Source organism: Ambystoma mexicanum, chromosome 6q, assembly GCF_040938575.1.
Source record: "Ambystoma mexicanum isolate Mex_15411 chromosome 6q, UKY_AmexF1_1, whole genome shotgun sequence".
Taxonomy (NCBI): domain Eukaryota; kingdom Metazoa; phylum Chordata; class Amphibia; order Caudata; family Ambystomatidae; genus Ambystoma; species Ambystoma mexicanum.
The window spans coordinates 433866992-433887302 of NC_090937.1; positions in this window are offsets into that span (position 1 = coordinate 433866992).

Sequence of the window (20311 nt, forward strand, 5' to 3'; positions counted from 1 at the left end):
CATGGTGGTAAAGTAGGGGACTTACCACCTGGGTTGTAATGAGGCCCAGAGTGATGCTGTAGGTTTTATGGTCAGAGGAACCTCCCCTTGTCAGATTGCACACAAATCTATTTCTGACCCAAATACATATTTATCTATTTACCATTTTTCTAATATTATAGGTCCAGTTAACATATTTTCTGTAGCACCAAACCATCAGATCCCTGTCTTTGTACGATGTCATGTCCACTGATGACAGAATTCTCCCCTTTTCATCCAGATAACGACCTCTAAACCTTTCCAGATTTTACACAAATGTGCACCAGGGATATGGGTTACAGATGATAAAGTGTCAGATTTTTAACATGCATACATTTGGAGTGAGACCCTATTTTCGTAGACATTTCTTCACCATTATTAATGGTGTGGCGAACATATACATTTTATGAATCAGAAGATATGAACATATGCATTTTCTTTTTTAAATTAGGAGACAAGAACATATATATATACTAGGATCACATAATTTTATATGCTATATGTGGAATATTTTAGGGTTGGAACTGGATTACTCTGGAGCAGCCCCCTCTGGGATTCCAAGGATTCCTCCAGTTGTTGCAGAGTGTGCCTGGGATGGCAACACTTTAGCTGATTTATATGTACCCACTTGTCTTCCCCTTCCACCAGACTGCCTTTGGGGATGCAGATCTTATAGGCAACAGGGGAGATCTTGTCTATAATTTCAAACAGTCCCTTCCATGTAGGCAAGAATTTTCGCTGTTTGGCCTGGTTCCTTTGGAAATTGTATAGATAGACCCGATCACCCACCTTATATTCCTTTCGGGTAGTTTTTAAATCATAGTGGGTCTTCATGCTCTCGGCTGATCTTTCTAGATTCCGCTGAGCATAGGCAAAAGCATGCTGAAGGTGTTTCCTTAAATTCTCCACATACTCATGAGTTGTGGAGGCATTTATCAACGTTTGTCCTTGGGTTCTGTAGAGCAAATGCTGGGGAAGCACCATCTTGCGTCCAGTCATCAACTCAAATGGTGACATTTTGGTTGCAGATGAAGGGGTAGATCTGATGGCCATTAGGACCAGAGGTAATCGGATATCCCAACTTGGCCCAGAATCTGCCACAAACTTTTTTAAGATGCTCACAATGGTTTGGTTATATCTCTCCACTGCTCCAGAAGAAGCTGGCCTGTAAGCAATGTGTAGCTTCCTTTTAACCCCCAGTATCTCCCACATCTTTCTCATTACTTCACTGGTGAAGTGGCTACCTCTGGCTGACTCAATCCTTTGAGGTAGACCAAAACGGGAAAAGATGTGATTAATCATCAGGGCAGCTGCTGTTTCTGCCTTGCAATTTGGGGCCGGGAGACATTCCACCCACTTGGTAAACAAGCATGTAACGGTCAACATGTACTTGTTCCCTCTAGACGAGCGAATCACAGGGCCTACAAAGTCGATTTGCAAATCTGACCATGGCAGTGTCATCCCCCTCTTTTGGAGAGGCGCACGGTGTGTGAGGGATGATTGCTGAAATTGTGCACACACAAGACACACCTTCAAGTATTGGTCGAGGTCCTGCCCCATGTGTGGCCAGTATGCAACCTCTCTTAAGATTTCCAGTGTTGTGTGAAACCCCCTATGACCGGCGGTGGCCGCATCATGGGCGTGACTTAACATCAGGCTTCGGAATGAGGTAGGAACCACCCACTGATCATGGCCAGCTTGGGATTTCCTTACCAACAAACTGTCTTGGATTCGGAACATTTTTGGACATTTCATCAACACTCTTAGGTCCTCTTTCCCAATGTAATCTGTGTCCGTCAGGGGAAAGTTCTCAGGGTCCTCAAGGTGTTGGTAAAATTTACCAATGATTGGATCCCCCTTCTGAGCTGTAATTAAATCAGCATCAGGGGTCTCCTTACTCCATTGGGCAGTTGAAAGATCATTGTGAGCATTTGTCTGGGGCCTAGTGATAGCAGTGACCTGGATTTCCCCCAACAGGGACTCTATTTTGATTAGATCCCCTTGGATGGCCCTGGTTTTGGCCAGCTGATCAGCTAAGTCATTTCCAGTTTTGTCTGGTCCCTCTAGTTTGGAATGACCCTTGATCTTCTTCCAGTAGATAGTCATCCCATTCGAGGTGACCAGATCATCAATGTTTTGGATTAACTTCCCATGTTTCAGGGGTTTGTTATTAACACATAACATGCCTCTGGTTTTCCAATTAACCAGGTGCTCCACGAACCCGTTCCGTACATAATCCGAATAGGTGATTATGACCAGTTCGTGGAGTTGATGTTGGACAGCAGTGAGGATGGCCTGATGCACAGCCATCAACTCTGCCACCTGACTACTTCGGGGACCAATTTTGTATCCAACGGAGGGTTCTACAAACTCCTTCACCCAGGCATTCCCTACGCCGGCCATCAGTTCTTTCTCCCCATTGTTGTCAACATGGTACGAGCATCCATCCACCTAGATAGTGGGCATTCCCTCACACTTGTCTTCTTCAAAGACTTTGTGTGGGGAATTAAGGCATGCCTCCATGTTGTCCTTGATTATTTTTATTTTTTTTTTATTGGTTTATAAAAAACCTTTAAAAACAAGAAGAACACAAGTCCTCCATTTCCACGTTCAGAAACATACATGAGATCACGTTTCAAGATCCAGACATGAGAAAGCAGGAGTCCACAGCGAGGGCCAAAGTGACCTTGACATATGACACTGGTTGAACTTTATCTGATATCAAGCAGTACGAGCCTGTACCGTCAGCCTTCCTCTTCGGTATTCGCCGAATCAAGGATCTCTTCAATTTCCTGCAAAAACACGGTTAGAACCCTTGTCAGTTTTGTGTTGGAACCAGAAAACATCAGCTGCCACCATTCTTCTGCATTCATTAATGCGTGCTCAGAAACTATTTGTCCCATATGTTTAGTTCTTTGTGGTTTGAAGAATGGGCAGAATAGGACAAGGTGTTTAAGTGATTCGTCGCAGATTTTGCAATACCTACATACAGTGTTTGAAGCAACTTTTCCTATCCAGTTCTTTGTCCGATCTTTAGTTCTGAATAGATTTAGGCGAAATCTCATGTATGTGGCCCTTTTTGCGTTGTCCGGGAACAAGACTACGTAGTTTTGTAGTGTGTTAAATGCTCGTGCCTCAGCTGGGGCATCCTTCATTGCTTTTGTCATTCTTCTGTCTTTACTAGTTTGAATCCAGTCTGCTTCCCAGATCTTTTTCTTCACCAGTTCTGGATTATCCTGAAGAGTTTTAATATTCGTTCCATAAGTGGTTAACAGTTCTTGGCATCTTTTGTACCACCGGGCCAGGAGACAGTCTGGCTTGGCATTGCCAGGATTGCTTAATATTTTAAATTGAGGTGCTATTACAGGCATCACAGTTTTCCTGAATAAGGCCAAGGTGTTCCACGTGATCCGAGCTTCAAGCGAGATCATGCCTAACTCGTAGCGTATGCAGGATGTGGGAGTACTATTCGGAAGATGTAGAATTTTTACCCAAAAAATATATTCTAGTGTTGACCAGAATTCAGCCGAGCATCCAAAGGCATTCTCTGCACCGTATATCAGGGCTGGAACAACCTTCTGTTGATAGAAAGCTATCACTGGCTTGAGTGAAAACTTTCCATATTTTTTGTTTAGAATCGATGCTTGGGAAGCTAATTGTCGACATTTCGTCTTCGTGATCTCCGTCCAGGGGCTATCATTTATGTTTGTGTTAATTTGCATCCCAAGATATCTGGTGCTTTCCACCGTAGTAAGTGTTTCCTTTCCCAGGTGCCATCTGAATTTGTTATTTTTCCGGCAGCATCCAGTTTGCAAATTCTGTAGTGTTAATATTTCGCTTTTTAAATTGTTAATGAGCAATCCGTTTTTTTCCACGTAACGTTCAACTGCATTTATTTTGCGCTGGAGGCCGATTGGAGTAGAGTCCAGAAAGATCAAATCATCGGCATACAACATCCAGCCTAATGCAGAGCCGTGTAGCATGGGGGAGAAGGATCGTGTCTCATTAATTGCGAAACCAATGTCCGAGAGAAAAAGGTTGAAAATGATCGCCGCCAAAGGGCAACCCTGCTTGACACCACGAAAAGTGTTGATTTCTTCTGTGAGCAGTCCACCTTGGTCAAGGCGCACTCTGATGGTGGTGGCAGAGTGGATTTCTTTGATGGCAGCTAACAGACTCTCAGGACACCCCCAGTTAGACATTTTTGTCCAAAGTAGTTCTCGATCGATGGGGTCAAACGCCTGGGAAAAGTCGATTAGAGCAAGATAGACCTTACTCCCAGCTCTAATGGCTTCCATTTTCAACAAATTTATCAGCAGGAGGTTAAGACCACAGCCGACCCCCTTTACAAAGCCTGTTTGTCTTTCATCAAGGTTACCACTGTCAACAATCCATTGTGAAAGTTTTTGTTGCAGCATGGTTGCATACACTTTGCCCAATACATCCAAGAGAGCTATTGGTCAATAGTTTTTTGGCTCAAGCCGATTTCCTTTCTTAAAGATGGGCACAATTATTGCTTTCTTCCAAGACTTTGGAGATTCACGTCTTCTACAGATTCGAGTGAAGAGTTCCACACAAAAGTCCGCCCATAGCTCTGGGTTTTGTTTAAGGGTAAAGTTAGTCAGACCATCAGGGCCAGGAGCCCTTGAGGCACTGGCGTTCTTAATTATCTGTAATATGTCAGCTTTAGAGAAGGTCAGGTCCCATTTGATTAAAGTTGGTGTTACAGGGGCCTGCCAGGTACCTTTTTTGCTGTACAAGTTTTTGAAATGTGATGACCACCTTGCAGCTGGTACCATATTTGACATCAATGCGGATTGAGGAGCCCCTTCGTTGTTTAGAAGTCTCCAGAATTCTGCCGAATTTTTGTTATTCATTTTTTGCATCATTAGTTCTGCATCGTTTTGGAACATAAGGGCTTTATGGGATCTTATCCAATTTTTGTATTTCTGTTTTGCGACGCGTTTTTCTCGTGCTGAGTCTATAGAGTCTCTGAATCTCAGGAGTCTGATAGAAGCACCTAATTCTCTCTTTCTTCTCATAATCTCAACATCGAATTTGTGTTTGTTAGCAAAGCCATGGTTTCTCAATCCCTGTTTTTTTTCCACAAACAGATGTAATAGATGTGCGTATTCGACTCCACAATCCTGTTTGATGAAAGTTTCCGAAATTGTGGAGACTTCCGCAGAGAGCAGTGTTAGCCTCACTCTGTTTGGCTCAGCCAGTATCCGATGTTCCCATCGTTCTTGGGACGGTTGATTTACGGCTGACAAGGTGAGAATTACCATGTCGTGATCGCTTTGAGTCATCGGTATTACCTCAAGCGACTTGATGGATTGTTGTATCTTTTCTGAGGCGAAGAAGTAGTCCAAGATGGAGTTCTGATCTGCTCGTCGCCACGTAGGTTTAGCTGGTATGTCGCCAACCGAATTTCCGTTGAGCATCGCTAGATTTCTAGCTTCCATTTCCCCCATCCATTTTGAAGCCATATTGTTAGATACGTACACGACTTCGTAGTTTTTCATTCTTGTTGCCAGACAGTTGATATTCAAGTCTCCACAGATTATTATGTTTGTTGACTCATTCTCAAGTAACAGTTCATCGATTTTAGATGAGACTAGATCTATGAAGGAATTTGACCCAGCCTGAATGTGATTCCAGTATATATTAAATATATGGAAAGGAGTCGAGTTGTCAGTTCGGGACCCATCCAAAGCTATTGTTGACAGTAGTATAAAAGGTGATAGGTTCAGAGAGTTTGTAATACGACAACCCGAACTCTTTTTTACAATTGTCAACAGACCTGCCATTGGTCTTCCTCTAGTTTTTTTAAAGGCTGGGTTGAAGGCCACTTCGTAGGCATCCACAGTTGGGCAACTCGTCATCCACGTCTCTTGAAGGCAGACCACATCTAGCGCGTCCGGCCAGGGTTCTACAAATAGGTGGGAGAAGCCCCTGGTGTTCCAGGATCCGATCTTAAGTTCCCGTGGCTCCTCTACCACTTGGCGTTACCGTTTTGAGGATCTGCCTAATGCTTCAGCCAGCCAGGACCAATCCTTTTGTGTTCCGCTTTGGTCTTGGGGGCTTTGCGAATCACCAAGGCTCGGATCCATCATGCCAGCTCCTTTAATGGTGATTTTGATGGTATCCTCCTGGGAGTTTTCCTGGTATAGTCTCGGGGGAAATACTGGCCATTGTCTTTTTCATGCTTCCAGGGCCAGAATGCAAGTGGCGTTCTAACAACGGTTCCACGTTTCGGGGAAGCTCATTTTCCACGGTTTTGTTAGAAAACAGTGGTTCCTGATAGAACGAGTCACGTTTAGTTTTTTGAGAGTCCGCTCTGTGATCGAAATCAGCTTGCTCAGACACTTCTGAGATGTCGAAACCCATCGACATGAGAGCGGAGCCCGCATCCAGTACAATGTTCCGAACAATTCTGGATCTAAAGTGAAGGATGATTTTGTCGTCTTGGTCCTCATTTTCGAATTCCACCGTCTTGATGTCCTCTGATCGTATCGTTCTGAGAGAAGGCACATGTTGAAAAAGGCATAGAACGTTTGAGCGATTTAAGATGAGTTTCTCTCCATTTTCTATACGTTCTAGCCTTACCTTGTGGGAAGTTTGGCTTTTGTCGCCAGCGCTATTATCCGTCTTTTTCATTTTGCACCATTCCTTTCTCTCTCGGGGAAGCCGTGTATCGAAGATCTTGTTTCTAGCCAGACCTACTCTGTTTACGTTGTCTTTGTTGTAAGCAAGGCCATCCGAAAAAGTATCTTTCGATTTAATATGAGGCCACAGGCCCTCTTTCAGAGCAAGCTTCCTTTCTGACGATGGTTTAGACAGCATCTGAGATTGAGCGAGGGCTTTTCACCTTTCTTCCAATGTTTTAAATATGGGACTTGAGGGATTTGTGTGATGTTCGTCTTGTTTAGGATTCTTTTCGAAAAGAGTACATATTCTTGCAGCGCCAGCTGGTATCCGGGTAAGCACTGAGTCATTTCCGTCACTTGGAACTACTGGCTGTGCATCCGCAAGTAACGCGTCTTCAGAACCCATCTCAGAAACCTTATCCTCTGATTCCAAGTCTTCATACACAGACAGGTTGATTAAGTCGATGGATTGATCCTCGGTAGGTTCAGGGAGAGGGACAGTTTCTAGAGGCTTTGCAGATGTGTTTGCAATGTTAAGGTCTTTTTTCTTTGTTGGGTCCCTGTCATTTGTCCGAGTGTTATTAACAGTTACATTGACAGTTTTTAGATTCCGAAGGAATTTTCTTGAGTTGTTGCCAGCGCTTCGGTTTTTAGTTTTTTGATTTTAAGTTTTTTTCAACGGTCCTGATTTGGGGCCCTTGTGATGTGCTTTCTGGGGTACAGTTCCCTTGAATATATCAAATATTTGATTTTTGGGCTCCGTTGTTTCTGGAATTAATATCACCTCAGGTATGCGAGGGGCGCCCGTGTCATTCAGGGTTGCCAAAGAGGAAGGTTTTTGAGGATCCAGTGTTGCCAGATTTTTAGGACCCTTGCTGCTTTCCAGGACGCTAGCAAAGCTCATTTGAGGAGATGCTTCGGTTGTTGTTCTTTCATGGCTCGGGCCCATGCTCTCGTGCATAGGTTTTTCAGACTCAGGTTTTGAGCCTTGGATACCCCGAGTATCAGGCACTGAGGGAACCGGCGGACTTTTTTCGTTACTCAGGTTGTTGGTCTCCTGACAGTTCTGAATTATTGGTGCAGATTTTAGTGCTTCTGTAGTTCCTCTAGGGTTGTTGATAGTGTCCAGTATCCCCATGGTAGAGTGAAGCACCAAGGAGCCAGTGTCCGTGTCGGAGTTTCTCATTGAGGTATAGACGGGAGGTTCCATGGGAATTGGCCCCTTATCGGTTTGTTGACCAGCAGGGTGCTCCCGGCTAGGTTGCCGATTTGAATCCTGTGTCGTCGTATTTCGATGCCTTAGCACGCTTAGAGCTTCTTTCGCAACCTCTGCAAGGAGATTTTTATCCAATTTGTTGTTTTCTTTCTGTTCTGTTAGTGTTTGCAAGGCAGAGGTCAAGTTTGTTTTTATTGCTCCGTTATCCTTTCTTTCAGCGCGCAAATCTTTTTCCATATTGATTATCTTTGAGTTCATAAGCGCCACTAAGGTTGTCAGGTCCTTCACATTGTCATTTAATTGCTCGTAGAGCTTTAGAAATGGAGCAAGCGAGATTCCAGTTGCTGACATTAAGACCGATTGTAGGTCTTTGGTGAAGTTCGCATCAAGCCTGACTTCTGAGTTGCGGTCTTTTTTATGTGATTGAATTTTGGATCTCCTAACATTTGGAAAGTCACGTTCTATGATTGAAGAAGCAGTTGAACAAGTCTCAGAGGAGGAAGAGGTGGAAACGTGAGAGTCACGCTCACAGGTGTTATATGCAAGATTTTGTTTAGCACTTCTGAAGTGGATTGGGCGTATTGTCGCATTTGCCTGTCTTTGAGGGGCACGAGCCTGGGAACAGGGTATACGGGGTGAAGCCGGACAAACAACATTTTCTTCATTTTGCAGAGCGATTTTCCAACTACGCAGAGCATCAGAATTTGTGCTAGACCATTCTGCCCCTGGCTGAGTCTCATGGTTGGGCGCCGTAGGCGTCCGCTGGTTCTGCTGGTTAGTTATGCTACGGTCTCCTCTAGATGTGAGATTGCAGGCTTTGTTTATTTGGGGAAACTCTTGCGAAGTTTTGTTTACAACTTCTATCGAGGCTCTACTGTTTTTAGGGTGTGCTGGAGAAACACATCCCTTGTTTAGAACATGTAAGTGCTTGTCGAGAGGGCAAAATACTTCATCTTCCGACGCCGAGTTGGGCATAACAGGGTCCAGTTCATCCATTCCGTGTATAGAATGGCCGTGTGGTTTCGTGGTGGGCGGGAGTGATGAGGTACGCAGCTCTGGCAGAGGGGCCTCTTTCCAGATTGGATCCAGGCAGTCGTCACAGCTACCGTTATTAGAGCATCCTCTCATAGTGTGTGCGCGCCACGCCAAAACCATCAGTTTAGGTAGTTTGTTTGAAGAAGAGTTTAAGGAGTGGGCGTCAGTAAGGAGCGCCGCGTTTCGAGAACTTGGACACGGCCTAGCCGCAACCTCAGCCTCTGTGTCACAGGCGTCACACTCGGTCGACACAGCGGGCGTGATAACGGGCACACAAGAATCAACTCCGCGTCTTACCTCTCTCTCAGAGCACACGGAGCTGGCAGTTGGATCAGGCGCCGTCGTGCTGACAAGAGAGTCAATCGAAGGCTCGAGGTGAGAGGGACCACTCCGAGGGTGGCCCGCAGGCGAGGAGGCCCCGACCCCCACCAGAACTGACCCACCCTTTCCCAGGAGGGATGGGATCCCCGATCCCACACGCTCGTCCATGAGGCCACCAGCCCCAAGGCCGCCAGGCGCACACTCCCTCTTACCCCGCTCGGCTCTCCCATCACTCGCCGAGCATAGTGACGTCACACTCGGTGTGAGCTTGCTCGCATCGGTCGCCAGTTTGTGTGACACGGGGGGAGACAGGTATGGGGGATCGAGGGGTGAGACGGGCCCTGCTAGGTGATTGTCAGTATTATCAATATTTGACGAGTCCACCTGCAGGGTAAAGGAGGCTATTGGAAATATAGAGGATGTAGAAGGTATAGAGACTGTCATTGGAGTGGCGGCATGTACTGCGTTTCTCCTTGCACTTTTATTCTTCAAGCACGTCAATGACAATCCTACGTCTTCAGGATCTCCCACAAATGTTCTGGTAAATTCACTTACGGTGTCATTATGTCTAATCAGTTTTGTACTTACTCGTTGGCCAAGGCTCACGTCAGTCAGATTAGATGCTGAGGCGGAGACGGAGTTCCAACGTCGCAGTTGCAGCCTTGTGTGGGGTGGGGAAGGCAAGCGGTCTCCGCAGGTGCCTGTTTTCCCGCGTTTATGCGATGATCCATCCATTATGGCAGGCCCGCAGGCCCTCGCCCGAACACCAGAACACCAAAACACACTGCGCACACCGCGCGCTCCGCGTGTGCTAGGGGTTTTATGCAACTTCCTCCTGGAAGCAGTAGTGGAAATAGAAAACAGACTTCCAAGTGTCCCAGAAAAAGCAGCAGCAGAAAGAGCCTGGGCAGTCTCAGTCTCACCAAAACACACTGCGCACACGTCCTTGATTTTTAGACTTTCGTCCTCGAGACAGTTTTCTCTGGCACAATCATGCAAGTCAGCCAGACCTTGCGCGAGGGGACTCTTCTTGTTTTGGCCATATCTGACCTCCACAGGAAAGCCTTGCATTGACAGAATCCAGGAAGTCATTTGGGAATTACTCACATTTCCGGCCCGGATTCTGTCACTTTGAAGATATTGCAGAGGCTGGTGTGGAGTCTCCACTATGATGTGTTCCCCCTGGATAAAAGGGCGGTAATTCTTCAATGCCCACACCGTTGCCAGGAGTGCCTTCTCACAATCGTTGAATTTTTCCTCCACAGAGGATAAAGTTTTGCCCGCATAGGAGATTACTTTATTGACCTTGTCATGCTTTTGGTATAATACTGCCGTCAAGCACGTATTAGAGAACCCTGTCTCCAGGAAGAACTCCTTGTTTCTGACAGGGTAAGGTAGGCAAGGCGCTTGTGAGAGGCTTCTTTTGAGTTGTCTTACTGCTGCGGATTGTTCTGGACCCCATTCCCACTTGACCAGCCCCTTCAAGAGATGAATCAGGGGTCTAGTGATCTCTGTGTAGCCTTCAATGAACTTTCTGCTGTAATTAGTCAGTCCAAGGAGGCTCCTTAGTTCCCACAGAGTTGTGGGATCCTTCAATTTCTGGAGTGCTTCCACTTTCTTTTCTTGGGGACAGAGACCCTGAGGAGTAATCTCATGCCCCAAGAAATTAACACGGGTTCTACACCACTGTGCTTTCTGAAAGGAAAGTTTTGCTCTGGCGGCCCTCAACTGCGTCAGAACATAACGGATCTCCGCTATGTGTTCTTCCACAGATGAACTTTCGATGAGGACATCATCTAAATAAGCCAGGTTACCCCTCACACCCAGGTCGGGCATGGCCTTATGTAAGAAAATGTTGAATTCATTGCCGGAGTTGAGGTATCCGAAGGGAGTCCGGGTCCATGTGTACTGCTGGCCCCCAAAGGTAAAAGCCAGTTTGTATTGGTCCTCCCTACTGACAGGCACGGTCCAGTATCCATTGGTCAGGTCTATTGCAGTGAATATTTGCGACCCTTGAATCTGGGCCAGCCTTTGGTCAATGTAGGGCAGAGGCCATCGGGAAGTTGGATCTGTTTGTTGAGCTCCCTAAGGTCGGCGCAGGGTCTCCACTGACCGTTTGGCTTCAATATTCCCAGCACCGGATTATTGAAAGTGCTGTGGACTGGACGGATTATTCCTCGGGACTCAAGGTTCTTAATTATTTCAGTAAGGGACTCCATGGATGCGAGAGGAAAACGATATTGCTTCACAAACACTGGAGTCATTCCACGGTCCGTGGGAATTGTTGTGGTGTGGATGTCGGTGCGACCACAGTCATATGAGTCTACCGCAAAGAGATCTTGGAAATCCAAGAAAACTTGTTTCAACTTTTGCTTCTGTTCCAGAGTCACACAGGCATCCGCTAGGTTGACTCTCTCTTCCACCATCTGCCTGAAGCCTGGAAAGACTTCTGGTTTGGCTATCTCAGCGGCCTCCTCCAGCTGGGTGGTGAAGTCCCTGGTCAGAGTGCTGATTTGGACTGGAGGCTTCAGGTGGGAAAGGCAGCCCTCATGGACCTGGAAAATCACCTCATCCCTCCTGAAGTCACAAGTCACATCTTCCTTACCATAAGGGCAAGAAGTGTACACCAGGAAGTTCCCCCCATGCCGGCTGAAAATCCTGTCTGGTGTTGTGTTGTCATCACTGTCACTGTCACAACAGTCCTTGGGGATTGGTCCTAACAGTTCATTTCCTAGATCAATGGAAAAATGTCCGTCATCAACCGCCATTTCAATAATGGTGCCTGCGGCTAGAGTAATACTCTTTAAGTCGCTGTTATCCACCTCTATTGGAATGGTGTCATGTTCTATGTTGACTAATGGTGTTGGGTTTACCCCTAACCCTTGCTGTTGGAGAGAAGCATTTAGATGAATATAAGCATCAGGGTTTTTCAATTGTTGTCCTCTTTTAACTTTCACTTCCAGGGGGAATTGTCGGGTCCTTTCTGGGATGGTGACTTCCTCTTTAATCTGAATTTCAACTGCATAAGGTAGCAATTGAGCTGACCTAAATGCTTTTTCTGAATCATCAAAGCCCATGGGATTATCCGCTAATTAGGACCAAGCTTTGAAGTTTATTAGGTCCAAACTAATGGCAAAGCGATTGAGAATGTCACTGCCTAAGTAAAAGGCGGCAGTGACGTCTCGCACGACCCAACAATTATGGACTATGCTCTTGTTGCCAATGGAGATTTTGAACATACACCTGCTTGGCAGGAGATGTTTGGAATTAGGTGCTTCCAGGTCCATTTCCCATTTGTCTATCAGTTTGAATGTGGGAATTGTTGGATCTTTTGGGAGTTGGCGGAACATGGCTTCGCTGATGAAGCTCTTACCGTTGTTCACACACACTCGAGCGAGAACAGAGTCCTTCCCATCATTTAACTGAACAGGGATGAACAACTGCTCTCCAATTTGCTGACTATCAGCCAGGCTCTGAGCTGATTTCACATCTTTCTGGAATATAGGAGTGGGAGTTTCTGATTGTGGATTAGTAAAGAATTTGAGGATGTTTCCTTCCAGTGTGGAATACCACCTTAAACTGGAAGGAAGGTTGATTTTCAGAAATAGAGAGGACCCCCCATCAACAGTCTGTTGTCCTACTGCTATTACTGTCACGTCTGGAATCTGGTTGTTCTGGAAGTGAAATTCTACTTGGTCAGATTTTTGGTCAACCATGTGGCAGGTGCCCTTTAAACTAACATGGTTGACACTCTGTTTTAATTGTATTGGTCGGCTAGTCTGGGTCCAGAGGACCTTGTTTACGCAATCTATTAGGGGTGACAACCTTCTCAGGAGGTCATTCCCTAGTAAACAAGGGGTGCCACTACTATGACCGGGTGTTTCACCTTGTGTCGCCCAATTTTGATGTCCAAATCTGCAGTCCCCTCGACAGGAATTTCCTTCCCGTCAAAGTTCTGCAGTTGTCCAGGACGAGAGGTGAGAGGAATACGGTAATTCTCCCCCCTTCCTGCATTTAGTTCCTCAAAGGCCCTTTTGGACAGAAGGGTAGCTTGGGATCCAGTGTCCACCAGTGCCAAAATTGTACCCTGCCCCTGTACTTGTACTGGGGCATAGTATCTTCCTTCCTTCTCCTCAAGGGGGCACAGATAATGCACATTTTTGGACAACTGGTGGGCTAACTTTCTGGTTTTGGACATTGCTAGCGAAGAGTTTTGGGCAGAATTCTGCAGAGAGCCTTGGGAATCTGAAAGAAAAAGTTGGCAACTGGAGATCAGAGCCATTATGGGTTCCCCTGGTTCCGGTTCTGGGCCGCCCCGCCCTTTTTGGAGGCAGTCATCAGGATGGGTTTGACCCTTGGGATTTTGGTATTGTCAGTTCTGGGATGAGATGATGGGCGGTGGTAGCTCAGTCTCCACATCTCCCCAGTCTGGATTGGAATCCCTTGGGACCCATTTTCCCTTGAGAGGAGTTCCCCCATCTCTGAAGGAGAAGATCCTTTTCCCAGGATCTTCTGAGGATCCCTCTCCCTCAAATTGGAAGACCTGTACCTCCTCCACAAAGTGGGTCTGTTTAGGTCCTTTGTTTCTCCTACCCCCCCTCTGCTCCTTGGGAGGCAGGCTTTTCAGGGACAGGAGATTTTGTTTCCGGTTCCTGGTTTTCCAGGGGCTGTTTACAAGTTGGGAAGGAAGCTTCCTCCAAGGCTTTACACCCCCTTCCCCTTGTGCCTCCTCCCTGGGAACCGGTGGGTTATCCGGGTGTTGCCCCCGTCATTGTTCTGGAGCACCAAGTCCAGAGTTTGGGGCATTCTGCGGTGGCATGCTCATCTGAGGGTTCTGTTGAGCCCCCAGTGTGTGACCCAGATCTCGTGCCATATTTTGGACCTGGTGCTCAATTTGTGAAACCCGCTCAGGCTGATACGGGTCTATATTTTCTCCCCTGGGCTGATTCCGGGAAGGGTAGATATCCCTTCTCTGGTAGTACCCCTGGTTGGGAAGATTTTGGTACCCCTCCACCCTTGGCCTCCCCTCTCCCAGATTAGGTTGTCGTTGCTCAGGGAATTGGGGAAAGAAGGATGGATGATTTTGGGGCTGGAAATCGGGTGGATACCTGGGGAAAAAGTTCTGCCCAGGATTTGGTGAATTTCTGTGGGAAGTTGGGAGGGAAGTTCCCTGGGTTAGGTGCTTGGCTGGATCCCCCCCTTGGGATAGAGGAGTCCACACATAACCCAGAATTGGTCGGTTTCCCTTGTAGCGGGGACTTACATAGTCAGGGGAGCGGGGGACCCATTTGTGGGACTACCTCCTCGACTCCCTGTCTGTGACTGGCCCGAGGGCCTTCTGGGCTGTGAATTATTTGGTGCAGGCAGGTTTTTAGGCCCCCCCATCTCCAAATCTAAAACGGGGGCAACCATTACCTCTGCCACCTTGGCAGCAGCAGGGGTGCTCTTGGTTTTGGGGTTTTTCGGCGCATTATTTTTATTTTCGATGGGCTTCTGCACCTCATAGATCCGGGTAGCCTGTTCAATGACCCAGTCTAAAGATCTTTTCTCATGAAAATCTCTCACGAGCTGGGTCATTATGTATTTGGGTAAGGCATGGAAAAACGTATTGATAAATTCTCTGCTATCCGTGTGCACCCTTCTGGTGGTCTGCGCAAAAGCACGCTTTAATTCTTGCACAAACACTTGTGGGGCCTGATCCTTCCCACATTGCAAATTGTAGGCTGCCTTGCGAGCCTCTTGAGGATTTCTGTGCACAGAAAAATGTTTCAAGATGGCCGCCCTGTATGTGGACCACCTTGAATGGTTTTGATCCTCCAGCCCCGTAAAGAAACTGGAGTATTCTGGTGAGAAGGTCCACTTTACATATTCAATACACCTTGGCTGTCCTTCAAATGGAAAGTCTCCATCGTTTGCTCATAGAGCTCCAAGTGTTCCCAAACAGAATACTTGCCGTTCTTATGATAAGGCGTGATGACACTCCTTATTGCCTTTATTTGTTTCAATGGGTCCTTAAGCAAGGCCCTTTTTGCCTTATTGGCCTTTTTGGTTCGGGTAACCGTGGTCCATTCATCCTCTGACTCAGAAGCGCTGCTCCCAGAGGTGCCTGTCTGATCTTCCAGGTTTTCCCGGATTCTGCGAGCCTGGGAATGGCTGGCAGAATGTGGGGACCTGGTCTCCTGTGTCCTGTAATGCTCAGAGGAGTCTTCAGACCCTCCTTGCTGCCAGGATTTGATGGGTACCCCCCCACTGACCTAACTGGGCAGAGGTTTTCAGGATGCCCTTAATGGGCCTACTCTCCTGGGGTTCCCCACTAAATTGCACTGTGCTTGGGTGCCCATACCCGGAGGCCCGCCCATCCATTCCTGGGAGGTACTGGCCTATGAGCCCCATACTTCTAGCTGGATAGTAATCTGCCATCCCCGTGGCCCTGGGCTCATGTGCGCGAGGAGACATGGGGGTAGCAGAGTCCAGGGACTGGGAGACATGAAGGCCTCTGCTACTAGGGCTCCTGAGGTTATGCTCAGGAGTTTCTCTTTCCCAGCGAACCTCATCTCTATCCGCCCCTGCTTCCTGTTGCAATGCAAGAGCCGGCGCTTTCAGTTCCTCAGTTAAGGCCTTACTAGACTCTATCAGTCTCTCCTGCATGGCTACCTGTTGCTGCAGCCTATCATTGTGCTGACAGAGAGCCTAATTTTCTCTCTGTGCCTCCTGATTGGTCCTGGAGTACTGGGCCAGTCTCTGCTGCAGGAGGGTTACCTCCTCAGTCCCATCCCTACTGGCCTGCTCCTTTCTTGCCAGAGCCTCCTCCACTCTCCTGGTGTGCTCTAACAAGTTCTGGTGTTCTTTTTGGAGGTCATCCTGTCCCTGGAGGGCCACTGATTTTCTTCCATTTTCCTTTTTAAGTGGCAGACTTCCTGGCCTAAGGTATCCCTTTCCTGACTAAGAGCCTGCATCTGTGCCGCCAGGTCTTCCCTTTGCCTTTGGAAGGCACCAGCTTTCTGGCGCTCCTGATCAAACTCTGCCTGGGTATCCAGGTTCTTTAGAATCAATTTATTGCTTTCCTCTTTTTCCCTATCTAGGTGGCTTTGCAGGGTGACTACCTGCTCAGCACATGCCCTATTGAAATCTAATTGTTGCTCCAGCTTTTTCTGGCTCTGCAGTAGGGAGTCCAAACCTTCTTGGTACTCCTTCTGCAAGGCCAGAAATCTGGTATCCTGGTCAGCCTTTTCCTGTTGCAGCACATCCATATCCTCCTTTATTTTAGTGATGTACTGTCTGCTCAGAAGAGACCAGGTCAGATTGGGCCTTTTCTAACGCCATCTGTTGTCTATTTGCCAGATCTTGGCCTTCAGCACATTTGTCCTGCATGACTTCCATATATAGATACAAATATGCCGCTATCCTGGCAATCTTATTGTGTTCATCTTTTGCCTTAGGGGCCATATATAGTTCACTCAGGGCCACATGTAGGGGACCCTGATCACTCCATTTATCTGACCCTGTTTCAGTGACCTGTTGCGCGATTGTCTGCAACCAGACCGTTTGGTCCTGATGAGTCCACTCACCTCTCACAAATAGCTTATGTAAGAAGTGCTCTCTGGCTATTTTGATGTCTACCAGTGTCGTCATTCTGGAATTTGAGTTCCTTCCTGATTTACAGAAGTTTGTATTTTATTTTTGCAAAACAGACCGTTTCCTTAGAGCGTTCCTTTGAGGAGTGCTTTACAGCGTAACACAGCGTGGTGATCCAACACACTGTATTAATCTGCACAAGTGACAGATCTAACCCAAAATCTCCGGCTACGATCCCCCACTTTTGTAAGCGATATTCAATCAACACTACAGCTAAGTCAATGTCTAGTCTGGGATGCTGAGGAAAACTCTTATTGATGTATTTTTATATCCAGTTCAGTACTCTGGATGACAACCCTTGTATAACACCCCCCTCGTAGAATCCCCCTGACCCCACTGAGCCAAGAAGTAGGTTTGCTTTGCAAATTAAAAGGTTTATTTGAAAAATTAAACAATATATATATATCACACTTTTATAATAAATTAATATCTGATAGTACACTTAGACATATGATGTTGATCAACAATGGGTAATCTGGCACTAGCACACTTCTTTACAATCAATGAGGAGTTAGTATAGGATGGATAAAGTAGCAAAAATACTTTGATGGTTTCAAGGGAAAAGCAATGAGGAATAAAATGCAGTACAGAATTACTTGATATGATTTTAGCAAAAGATAAGATAATCACTTTTTCTCTGGCAATTCACCCCCCTCCCCTATGCAATGTAAGAAATGGAAGGAGATTGAAAGAGGAGCACACAGTTCTCAGGAATGCAAGCAAATACAATACGAAATTCAGTTCCCCCCCCAGGAAGCTTAGAGGAAACAGGTAGGAGTTTGAAACACAGGCCCAAAATGCTATTTAAATGTGATGGCAATGGATGGGAAAATGTGCCAACTGATTTTAATTCCCTCTAGAGATTCAGGGTGAGTGGGAGATGCGTGTTGGTATTAGTTCAGGCTCACTTTAGCAATGCTCTATGAGTTATTACCAAGTTGCAAACAGATTTTAACAAAAGAAAGAAGGGAGCTGCTATTTTGACAAGTGGAGAAATTGAGCCAAAATCGCAAATCGCTGTAAATTTTGCGAGTGCGTGAATCGCGATTGCGGTAAAAGTATAAGGAGTAGGAACTCGGTTCTAGGCTTGTCGTTCCTAGCCCAAACGGTTCCAGAGATACGGACGATTAACTAAAGGTAGTTTTTCCGATTTAAAGTAAACTCAAAATGACAGGTGATAGCTTGCAACTGCAGAATTGACAGGTGACAGTTGTGCAACTTTAAAAATGACAGATGACACGATTTCTAGGAGGCAGTTCTACTTAGGTTAAAATAGTTTGGATTAGATTATTCTAACTAAGAGATTGGTTCTGCACAGTTCTGCTAGGTACTCACAATATAAATTTGAACTAGGCCTCGTCATGGATCTGGTCAACACGTCCGGCTGCGGTTCTGTCTGCTCGGTGGGTCAATCACAGCTCGCCCGGCTGTTGAATAGATTGGTTAGTTTTGAGGCCTGCTGAAGAGGATTCAGCTGGTGGATTCAGGCCTCTCTGCTACAAATTCTGGAGTTAATTTCTGCTACAGGTTCTGGAGATTGATGGATTTGAAGTCTGGATCTCTGGATGTGAAGTCGTCGGTCAGTATGCTCTGCAGCAAATGGAATTGAATGTCCCTACCTGTCCCAGCAGTCTCTTTTTATGTGTTTTGGAAAGTGGGTGTGTGCGTTGGTCATAACTAAACCTGCCCCTCTCACTTATCATTGGCCAATTCCTCCTCTCTCCCTTGATTGGGGAAGGAAATGTGAGTCAGAGTGATGCTGTAGGTTTTATGGTCAGAGGAACCTCCCCTTGTCAGATTGCACACAAATCTATTTCTGACCCAAATACATATTTATCTATGTAACATTTTTCTAATATTATAGGTCCAGTTAACATATTTTCTGTAGCACCAAACCATCCGATCCCTGTCTTTGTATGATGGCGTGTCCACTGATGACAGAATTCTCCCCTTTTCATCCAGATAACGACCTCTAAACCTTTCCAGATTTTACACAAATGTGCACCAGGGATATGGGTTACAGATGATAAAGTGTCAGATTTTTAACATGCATACATTTGGTGTGAGACCCTATTTTCCGCTAGCAACCCCCCAGAATACACCACAGGGTCCTAATGCCTCTTAAAATGTTCACAGAAAAATCAGAAAAATAATGATGTTACTTATATAATTCTGACAAGTCCGCACTGTGAGTTATCTATCTTTTTAAAATTATGCTCTGGTCAAAAGGGGGTGTGGCTTCCCACATTACAGGTTGGAATAATTGGTTTATCCACTTCCCCCAAGCTCTGCTGGCTTGCAGAGGCACTGCCCCTCCCAGTTTCCCCTAAGAGGAAGCCACTTTACGCCCCCCCAATATAACATTTGCCTGAGTCCAGGACAGGCTTTTGTTCAACTTCCTGTAGTGCCCAGCTGGCACTCCCCTTTCAATCAACAGTGCCATATGACCTCAGGATGCAGCCAGGCCTGGGAACACAGCTGTTGATCCAGTTTCAACTCCTGTCGGGGGTAGTTGTCAGGCAGAATTCAGTTTCATTAAGCCAGGTTTCAGCTAAATGTCACTTTTTGTTCCCAGTTTTCTACATTCAAATCAAACTGACAATTTTTACCTATACATTAAATAATTACTTCCTTCAAGTCATTTCAGATATAGTTTTACATTGTATCCACCTCTTAGCAAGCCTTTCCTTGGTCTGGTTTTGTTTCATTTGTTCAGTTTTACATAAAAGTCTGGTGGTTTTAAAACGCCGGCTTTCTGATAGTGGTGAGTACTGGTAATGCAACCATTTTTGGGATTAAGAAAATGAATTCCCCACAGTTCTGAGTTGCTTTTTGGCAACCAGCATTGCCATTCCCAAAATTTCAATAATATTTTTCATGAAAATAAACAAATATGAGTGTGCACGAATCGTCGCAGCTCCAAACCTCCTATATCACGTTTTTAACTTTAATCTACTAAAAATATCATCAATTCAAGTTCGTTAAAAAACGCGCTTAGTTCTTTAACTCTCACATTTCTCCTCTTTTCGTCTATTATTTAATCATTATTACACAATCACATAAAGCAAACAGACAAACAAACACACTCAGCTGGCCACACATCTCTCAGCCTTTTTCCTCAAGACTTCTCCTGCCTCGAAAAATACTCTTACAGAGTTTGAACAGCCCTCCTTAAATCCGTCTTTAACTGGGTTTGTCTCCTACATCTTCCACTATGGGATTTTAGGTGCTGTTCCTTCTGTTACATTCTTTAAACCGCAGGTATTTAGGCATACTCTTTATCGTGGATGCCCCTCACGATACTTTGTAATTGCTTGGCCTCCCCTCAAGTCAATTTACTCAATATTTAACACTCATTATTCTCAAGTTGCTTTATCCCCCACCTCCCTCCGTTACTTGTTTTCCCTTTATCACTTTCTTCACCCACTGCCCTTTC